The following is an 11,107-nucleotide window of genomic DNA, read 5'->3' on the forward strand; positions in this document are numbered from 1 at the left end:
AATTTAATCAAAATTTTTTCTAAATTAAAAATAAAATCCCTAAAAAAAAATCAAATAAAAAAACATTTATTCAAAATTTATTTTTAATTTAAAAATAAATAAAAATATCAATCAAAAATATTAATTAAAAAATCAATTAAAATTTTAATTAAAAACTATGAATAATTATGAATAATTAACACCAATCTTTTATTTCTACACCTATTTTACCAATTTATCAATTAGTGGCCCACTTACCTTAACCCCTCCGGAAAGTGAATACCAGTAGTCAACTTCACAGCAATCAAAACAACAAGGACTTCCAATCTACAACACTACCACACCAATAAATTCCATTGTTTAATATGCACCCAAGTATTTTAATATCACAGAATAAAGGACTTCCAATCTACAACACTACCACACCAACAAATTCCATTGTTTAATATGAACCCAAGTATTTTAATATCACAGAATAATGTCAGTACCTGCTTTCCAACCGAACCCCCAATCAAGCCCAGTAATGCACAGAGACCCCAAACTGCAAATTTTATTCAACTGATCAGTCCGTTGCCAAGCGTCTAAGAGAGTGTCATTGCATCCAACATCCTATGGGAAGATTTGTAGACAAAAAAGTACTAGCCTGATTTTGAATGATCCTCTGCCTGCGTCACACCTTGTCACGTCACGCACCCGTTAGCCCCCCTCTCTCTCCTTTGCTCCGTTCTATAGGCTCATATGACAAGGAAAGAAAACAGTACAGACAAGCATTTAAAGTTTATACACTTAACCAAGTTATCCACATTCAATATTCCCCCACTCACATTTGCTACAAGACTGAACCCAGGACTAAATAGATCGCTCAAAACATTTTTATTTTATTTTAATCCGTCATTTAATTCAATTAATTATACTCCGTCACCATATATTTAATCTATAAATTTACTACATCTCACCAAATAGTTTGACGTTCGAATAACAGTTACTTTAACGATTCAGAAGATTCGTGTTACTTCCCCTTACCTGTGACTATTTTGCCTTGCAGGGTAACGCCAAATGGGACCTATGACCTTAACCCACCATTTTGTTTTGTAGGCTTAGCACAACCGCATGTCGTAGTTTTAGCCCCGTAAAATCAAGCGCATGCGCACATCCCCTTAACCCCATGCTTACCACACAATAGAACGCCCGCGTTCTACCTCAGTTTCTCTATTTTACACTTATAGCCAGACAATAACACATAACAGAACTCACATTTGCGTAGAACTTGCAGTTCCACCCACATACAAACAAACAAGTTTAAGAGGCTTGAATCCATCGCAGTGGACCTCTAAGGTTAAGATTATCATGTAGCACGCAACACAATTAGCATTTAGCAATTAGCATTAGCTTTAGGTACACTGTGACACAACACACATCTAGCATTTAGCATTAGCCTTTAGGTACACTGTGACACAAAACACATTTAGCATTTAGCATTAGCCTTTAGCTAACTGCGGCCTACAACATGTAACAAAACCCGCATTGCGTCTTTAATTGATTACTGTTTCGTTTGTCCTAAATTTATTCTGCCGTGAGTATGGCTATTTCTATGAGCGATCCCCCCCAATGCAAATATCCCGTCGGACAGAAGCTGAGCAAGCCATCCCCAAGAAAATGTCCCACCAACCCCAGTCCCAGACTGACCTGAAAATTCCTAATGCATTTCCAGGATTTTGTGGCCCACCCTTCGGTCGCCCCGTTCGTCACGAGGGCTTATCTAAACCTGCAATGCTCTAAAATTATATACGTATTTATACTTACTTCATTCTGCCAATATCTGCCATTAATATCTGCCTTTAATTGCTGTACAATTTTAGAATAATTATTATCAGACTCCTAATCGACAGCAACACCCTACATCAACAACGACCCAAGTACTTTTAACTGTACACCGTCAAAGCCCTCTCATGAATCAGCGGGATAACCAATGCCCAAATTCTTTGTGAGTAATCTCACCTTTAAAGCCGGCTTGGGCAGTAGTCAACTCGCGAATCCAGGAAAGGGACCAAGAACGATGAAATCAGAATCTCAGCGGAGCCTCCATTTGTGGTGTCGGTTATTCGTAGTTGTTACCGTCAATCAAGGAGTCTGCTTAGGCTGCATCGTGTTCAAAGGCCTTTATTAAAACCACGAGGTTACAGCATAAGTTTACAGACCCGCGGAGATCCGGAGAAGCAGTCCCAAATAAATCTCAATGCTATCTGCCCCTCCGTCGTTGTTCCCCCCTTATATATAACCTCCCAAGATGTGGGTGACAAACTCTTCTGGCCAATCACCAGTCTCCCCTGGGGCGTCACCCTCCAAACGCCACATTTGAACTAAGATCATAAAACAACATTCTTTGTTCCAAAACAGTCATAATGTTAATACACCACAGTATCTAACTGCGCATTCGCATTCTCTCAAGATATCTCCACTCCTCTTCCCGAGTCAAAATGTAGCCTACATTTGGTGTATCATTTTACTGCAAGAAATGCTTAATTCTGCAGGAGTTAATATTAAGGCTATGTGAGAGGTTATAGTCCTACAGTCAGTGTCCAGATTTCAGTTTCTATTTAACCCATCTGAACGGTAGGCTAAGTTCCCTTGACGTGCCATAGGCCTATTTGAACTCCCGTCTTGTGACTATCAAATTTGTATAGTGCTTCACAATCATCAAACATAACACCAGCCAGGTCACCCATGATACAAGTCAGTATTTGACATCCATCCATGTCTGAGGATGTTGGGAGATGACGTGGAAACAGGCCACTAGGGGCAACAGTGAGCTCTGTTACCTTCAAGTAGGTTTTGGTTTTGCAAGTGTGTTGTGGATGGGAATGGCGAATGGGCGTAAGCATCTGCCTCTGGTTGCAAGTTCAAATCCAGCAATAGATAGTTGGCTTTCATATTTTAGTTTTAAGCCTATCCCAAACCTTAACCCTTACCTTAACCATTCAGAGTTAATTCCTAACCTTAAAAATTCGGAGTTAATGCCTAAACTAAACCTTAAACACGTTGACGTTTGACGTTTAAGAAACATGGATGAACGACTAATTCTTTGAACAATTTTGAAATTTGATGTTTGTTAAACATGGATGAACGTCTGATTCTGACGTGATACTGTGAGAGCTGGTAGCAGCATAACACAGCTAGCACTGCTATCATCCTCTTTTACCACTTCACCAAATCTTTCCCAAACATTACTTTTCTGGCCCTCCCTTCTCTTTATTTTCAACTCTCCATTTCGCAGCTTTTCTCTTATTGAATTAAACTCAGACATTGTTATTTTTGCCTCCGTGGATGGATGTTAACTTTTTATGCCCATTCCCAAAAGCAATTGATGTGTAGGCTATTTGGTGTCCGAACAGATAGGCCCTAAAGCTTAGGCTTACTCACTAATGACAGATAGCCTTAAATAATGAAAGAAAAAGCTCAATGTGGCCTATAGATATAAATCGCACAAGAATTATACATTTATGGATTTTTTAAGGTACTGTTTCTCTTCAACCTGCCCGCCACACACCCGCCCTTAATCCACACAATATTTCATGACCCTAAACACGTCTGCCCCGCGGATATAACCACAGGGACTGCGGGTTATGAGTCAATCCGCGCATCACTAACAGTGAGTAGTACACTGGGGGACTTATTCCACAGGACATATGACTGCCTACTTCTGGAAAGAGAGTGGAATTAGGATGAGAAATGAGACAGCACATGGAAACTATTATGACGTTGGTTAGTCGGTTCCACAATCTGGCCCTGAAACACGCACAGACACACACACACACCATTATGATGCTGGTTAGTCAGTCTACAATCTGGCAATGCCTGCTGCCTGCATGTGTTTGGGTGCATGTCGGGGGGAAAACACACCAAAACAAACCAGTAGCAACACAAAGGAATCTCTTTCATCCTTATGTTCACCTGACTGGGCACAATCGCTGCTGTGATCAAAAGAAAGCTCCCAAAGGTGTGGGGAAAGGCTGTTATTGATGTGAGTCAGAGTCACAATGGTGTGTTGTGTTGTCAGGGCATCCACCAGTGTGCTGAATGCTGATATCAGTGAGATGTTGGTTGTCTGCCTGAGTAGACCATATTCTGTTTGATATATGATTCAGGATTCAGGACAGTGTTTTATAGTGATTGTAGTAGTGCTTTCATTGTGTGTTGGGGTGGAATTAGGGTGGAAGTGTGGGACACATGATGTTGTTCCCAAAGAGAAATCCTAGCTGAATTCTAGGATTTCACTAGAATCTAGGAGTTCCCAGAAGTACTTTTCCCCCAATTCCACCCCTGGCGTTACCCAGTGGCGTCATTAGGCCTGGGCTTCCGGGGCTACAGCCCTGGATATTTTGGTCCAACCCGAACCCTTTGATGTAAACAACAAAAAACAAAAAACATTTCAGTCTGATATGAGTTTCCACACATGAATATGCAGTATTTAAAAATAAAATAAAAATAATGAGAAATTTTAATGACAAAAATAAACAATATAATATTATGCGCTATGCAGTAGCAGGCATTGCAAGAAGCCCCTGGAGTGATGCGGTGCCTGCTGTGATTGGTCAGAGTCTGCAGCATAGCACTGAGCAAATATGAAGCGTGCAGGTTAAGCAGGTTGAGGCAGCAGTGAATGAGTTGGCGAGGAGAGCAGAACAGCCAGAAAGTCAAAGTCCAGCAGCAGCTAGGGTGACCACATTTAAAATACCCAAATGCGGAACAAAGGGATGATTTTGCAGGACATTCACAGGACAGTGTAGCCTACATGAGTCATATTTTTGGCCAGCTAGCTTGGCTGGCTAGACACTTCGGTAGCTACTGGCTGGCTAGCTAGCTGACACCGAAGAGATGAGAGAACGTTTTTCTAACTGAAGCGCATATCTTCTGAAAGTGACACAGTGCCCTCCTGTGGACTGAAGATGAACTTTACTACAACATTATATTAGCTATTTAGCAGCCATGTTTAGCAGCCTTATGGCTTGGGGGTAGAAGCTGTTCAGGGTCCTGTTGGTTCCAGACTTGATGCACTGGTACAATGTTTTGAGCTATCCTCTGACACCGCCTGGTATAGAGGTTCTGTATGGCAGGGAGCTCGGCCCCAGTGATATACTGGGCCGTACTCACCACCCTCTGTAGTGCCTTGCGGTCGGGTACTTTGCAGTTGCCATACCAAGCTGTGATGCAGCCAGTCAAGATGCTCTTAATGGTGCAGCTGTAGACCTTTTTGAGGATCTGAGGACCCATGCCAAATATTTTCAGCCTCCTCAGGGGGAAGAGGAGTTGTTGTGCCCTTTTCACGACTGTGTTGGTGTGTTTGGACCATGATAGGTCCTTAGTGATGTGGACACCGATTAAATTAAAGCTCTCGTCCGTCTCCACTACAGCCCCGTTGATGTGAATGGGAGTGTGCTCAGCCCCCCATTTTATGTAGTCCATGATCAGCTCCTTTGTCTTGCTGACATTGAGGGAGAGGTTGTTGTCCTGGCACCACCGTGCCAGATCTCTGACCTCTTCCCTGTATGCTGTCTCATCATCGTCAGTGATCAGGCCTACCACCGTCGTGTCGTCAGCAAACTTAATGATGGTGTTGGAGTCGTGTGCGGACACGCAGTCGTGGGTGAACAGGGAGTACAGGAGGTGGCTAAGCACGCACCCCTGAGGGGCCCCCATGGTGAGGGGTAGCGTGGCGGATGTGTTGTTGCCTACCCTCACCACCTGGGGGCGGCCCGGAAGTCTTTGACAGAATTTGGAAACCATATTTTGATCACCTTGGGGAATGTGTTGTATAGTAGGTGTTTTGTTTTTGTGTTTTTGGTGGGGTTCTTTGATAAAACAATAAAAACAAACTGTCAAAAAAAACTAAAACACACATGTAGGTATTACAGACTGGGTCAGAGAGAGGTTGAAAATGTCAGTGAAGACACTTGCCAGCTGGTCAGTGCATCCTCTGAGTATGCGTCCTGGTAATCTGTCTCGCCCTGAGGCCTTGTGAATGTTAACCTGTTTACAAGTCTTACGCACATCGGCTACGGAGAGCGGAACAGCTGTGCTCTCATGCAAGATTCAGTGTTGCTTGCCTCGAAGCGAGCATAGAACAAATGTAGCTCGTCTGGTAGGCTCGCGTCACTGGGCAGCTCGCAGCTGGTTTTCCCTTTGTAATCCGTGATAGTTTGCAAGCCCTACCACATCCGACAAGCGTTAGAGCTGGCGTAGTAAGATTCGATCTTAGTCCTGTATTGACATTTTGACTGTTTGATGGCTCGTCGGAGGTCATAGCAGGATTTCTTATAAGCATCCGGATTAGTGTCCTGCTCCTTGAAAGCGGCAGCTCTAGCCTTAAGATCAGTGCGGATATTGCCTGTAATCCATGGCTTCTGGTTGGGGTATGTACTGTATGTACGTCGTCGATGCACTTATTAATGAGGCTGGTGACTGATGTGGTAAACTCCTCAATGTTATCGGATTAATCCCGGAACATATTACAGGCTGTGCTAGTGAAACAGTCCTGTAGCTTAGCATCTGCTTCATTGGACCACTTCCGTATTGAGCGCGCCACTGATACTTCCTGTATGAGTTTTTGATTGTAAACAGGAGGATAGATTTTTGGTCAGATTTGCCAAATGGAGGGCCAGGGAGAGCTTTGTATGTGTTTATGTGTGTGGACTAAGGACTGAAGGTGATCTAGAGTGTTGTCGCCTCTAGTTGCACAGGTGACATGCAGGTAAAAATGAGGTAAAACGGATTTCAGTTTCCCTGCATTAAAATCACGGCCACTATGAGCGCCACCTCTGGATGTGCATTTTCTGTATGCTTATGGCCCTATACAGCTAGTTGAGTGTGTTCTTAGTGACAGCATCGGTTTGTGGTGGTAAATAGACAGCTATGAAAAATATAGATAAAAACTATCTTGGTAAATAGTATGGTATGCAGCTTATCAAGAGGTATTCTAACTCAGGCAAGCAAAACCTAGAGGCTTCCTTAACATTAGAGATCACGCACCAGTTGTTGTTAACAAAAATACACACACCTCCCCCCTTAACCTTACACAAAGTTACTGTTCGGTATTGACGATGCATAGAAAAACGAGCTAGATGTATATTATCCATGTCCTTGTTCAGCCACGACTCCGAGAAACATAGGATATTACAGTTCTTCAGATCCCGTTGATAGGATAGTCTCCGACGGAGCTCGTCCAGTTTATTCTCTAGTGATTGTACGTTTACCAATTGAACGGAGGGTAGAGGCGGTTTATTTACTCGCTGACGTAGTCTTGTCAGGGAGCCCCTCGTTTGCCTCTCTTGCACCGTCTCTTCCTCTTCCGAGTCCCGGGGATTAGGGACTGGTCCGGAATGGTCCGGAATGGGCAGTACGTCCACAGCTGCCGACTTGTTGAAGTAGAAATCTTCTTCCATATCAAGGTTAGTGATAGCTGTTCTGATGTCCAGAAGCTGTTTTTGGTCATAGAAAATGATGGCGGAAATATTATGTACAAAAAAAGTTACGATCAGTGTAAAAAAAACAAAATAGCAGAATTGGTCAGGAGCCCATTAGACGGCAGTGTCATCTTCAATTACCATGTAGGACCAGGAGTTTTTCCTGACCATTTAATCTGCCCAGGAAAAACTATAGTCCACCAAGTCTGTACCCAAGCAATTTGATTTGCTAGTTTTAAGCATTAAACTTTCAAATAGCTCTTTGTTGACTGTTTCAGGGTGTTATCATCCACCATCAGCACCGGCCTGTACCCTACCTGCCCTAAGCTCTCTCCTGGCCCCTTACACTAAGTCTGAATTTGTCCTGCTAGGTGACCTAAACTGGGACATGCTTAAACCACCTGACCAAGTCCTAAAGCAATGGGACTCCCTAAATCTTTCTCAGATTATTACCAATCCCACAAAGTATGACTCCAAACACCCAGAAAAGGCTACTCTCCTTGATGTTATCCTCACAAATAATCCTGATAGGTATCAGCCTGGTGTTTTCTGTAATGACCTTAATGATCACTGTGTTTGTAATGGCTACTCAGTGAAACGACCTGTCCTGAAAAAAATTACTTCATGAGCAAGCCTTCCTTCATGACCTGGCCTCTGTAAATTGGTATAGAATCAGCTTGATCCCCTCTGTCGAAGATGCTTGGACCTTCTTTTTTGATATTTTCAGTGGTATTGTTAACAAACATGCCCCAATAAAGAAAATTAGAATTAAAAACAGGTTCAGCCCCTGGTTCGACCGTGATCTGGCAGAGTTACTCCACCTCAAGAATTATATTTGGCGAAAGGCTCGGCACACGCTTACTCAGGCTGACTGGGTCTCGTTCCGGCAAATGAGAAATAAGTGCACTCAGGCTATCCGGAAGGCTAAAGCTAGTTACTTTAAGGAGCAGTTCCCTCTCTGTGGGTCTAACCCCAAGAAGTTCTGGGAAATGGTTAAAGACCTGGAGAATAAACCCTCCTCCTCACAGCTGCCCATGTCCCTTAATGTTGATGATGTGGTTGTTACTGACAAAGAGCACATGGCTGAGCTCTTTAATCACCACTTCATTAAGTCAGGATTCCTATTTGACTCAGCCATGCCTCCTTGCCCGTCCAACATCTCCTCATCTCCCAGTCCTTCTAATGAGACTAGCCCTGATGCACCTCCCTCTTTTCCCCCTGCCCCTCTACAAAGTTTTCCCTGCAGGCGGTCACGGAGTCCGAGGTGCTAAAGGAGCTCCTTAAACTTGACACCAAAAAAACATCTGGGTCAGATGGTTTAGATCCTTTCTTCTTTAAGGTTGCAGCCTCTATCATCGCCAAGCCTGTCTCTGACCTTTGCAACCTGTCTCTCCTCTCTGGGGAGGTTCCCATTGCTTGGAAGGCAGCCACGGTGCATCCTTTATTTAAAGGGGGAGATCAAGCTGATCCTAACTGTTACAGGCCAATTTCTATTTTGCCCTGTTTATCAAAAGTGTTGGAAAAACTTGTCAATATTCAGCTGACTGGCTTTCTTGATGTCTATAGTATTCTCTTTGGTATGCAATCTGGTTTCCGCTCAGGTTATGGATGTGTCACTGCAACCTTAAAGGTCCTAAATGATGTCACCATTGCCCTTGATTCTAAGCAATGTTGTGCTGCTATTTTTATTGACTTGGCCAAAGCTTTTGATACGGTCGACCATTCCATCCTTGTCGGCCGGCTAAGGAGTATTGGTGTCTCCGAGGGGTCTTTGGCCTGGTTTGCTAACTACCTCTCTCAAAGAGTACAGTGTATAAAGTCAGAACATCTGCTATCTCAGCCACTGCCTGTCACCAAGGGAGTACCCCAAGGCTCGATCCTAGGCCCCACACTCTTCTCAATTTATATCAACAATATAGCTCAGGCAGTAGGAAGCTCTCTCATCCATTTATATGCAGATGATACAGTCTTATACTCAGCTGGCCCCTCCCCGGATTTTGTGTTAAACGCTCTACAACAAAGCTTTCTTAGTGTCCAACAAGCTTTCTCTGCCCTTAACCTTGTTCTGAACACCTCCAAAACAAAGGTCATGTGGTTTGGTAAGAAGAATGCCCCCCTCCCCACCGGTGTGATTACTACCTCTGAAGGTTTAGAGCTTGAGGTAGTCACCTCATACAAGTACTTGGGAATATGGCTAGACAGTACACTGTCCTTCTCTCAGCACATATCAAAGCTGCAGGCTAAGGTTCAATCTAGACTTGGTTTCCTCTATCGTTATCGCTCCTCTTTCACCCCAGCTGCCAAACTAACCCTGATTCAGATGACCATTCTACCCATGCTAGATTACGGAGACGTAATTTATAGATTGGCAGGTAAGGGAGCTCTCGAGCGGCTAGATGTTCTTTACCAATCGGCCATCAGATTTGCCACCAATGCTCCTTATAGGACACTGCACTCTATGCTCCTCTGTAAACTGGTCATCTCTATATACCCGTCGCAAGACCCACTGGTTGATGCTTATTTACAAAACCCTCTTAGGCCTCACTCCCCACTATCTGAGATACCTACTGCAGCCCTCATCCTCCACATACAACACCCGTTCCGCAATCACATTCTGTTAAAGGTCCCCAAAGCACACATCCCTGGGTCGCTCCTCTTTCCAGTTTATTGCAGCTAGCGACTGGAACGAGCTGCAAAAAACACTCAAACTGGACAGTTTTATCTCCATCTCTTCATTCAAAGACTCAATCATGGACACTCTTACTGACAGTTGTGGCTGCTTCACGTGATGTATTGTTGTCTCTACCTTCTTGCCATTTGTGCTGTTGTCTGTGCCCAATAATGTTTGTACCATGTCTTGTGCTGCTACCATGTTGTGCTGCTGCCATGTTGTGTTGCTACCATGTTGTTTTCATGTTGGGTTGCTACCTTGCTGTGTTGTCGTGTGTTGCTGCCATGCTATGTTGTTGTCTTAGGTCTCTCTTTATGTAGTGTTGTGTTGTCTCTCTTGTTGTGATGTGTGTTTGGTCCTATATATTATTATTATTATTTATTTTTTTAAATCCCAGCCCCCGTCCCGGCAGGAGGCCTTTTGCCTTTTGATAGGCCGTCATTGTAAATAAGAATTTGTTTTTAACTGACTTGCCTAGTTAAATAAAGGTTAAATGAAAAATAAAAAATTAAATAGTTTATAACTAAGGAGTTTTACCAGAGATTTTCAAGTTCACTTGGACAGGAAAAACTCCCTGGGCTACATATAAAGGAACAATTATCTGTTTCGACTGTGTCCTATCCTGGGCTAAGAACAATCCTGCCTAAGGCTAGGTTTATTGTCAGGTTACACTAACCATTTTTTCAGAAAGCCTCCTAAAATAACAGCTAAAGAAGGAATAAATCTGCATTAGTTATACCGAATGCATTACATTTTAAAATCCTCATTTACACGCATTGATTCAGAATATATTTTCTGGCCCTCTTTTGACCCTAGAAAATTAAGCAATGTATAATTCATACTCTCGATTGGCGCGACCTGGAAAAACGTGGAACCTAAACAGACAGAGTAAGATGGATGACATTCTCTGCCCTGTACAGCACCTTGGGGCATAACTCAAGCAACTTCATTTGTATTCTCACCAGCACTGCCCTAGAAATCTCTTGAAGTCTCACTG

This window comes from Coregonus lavaretus (assembly GCF_964263955.1).
Source record: "Coregonus lavaretus genome assembly, chromosome: 4".
In the NCBI taxonomy this organism is placed as follows: Eukaryota; Metazoa; Chordata; class Actinopteri; order Salmoniformes; family Salmonidae; genus Coregonus; species Coregonus lavaretus.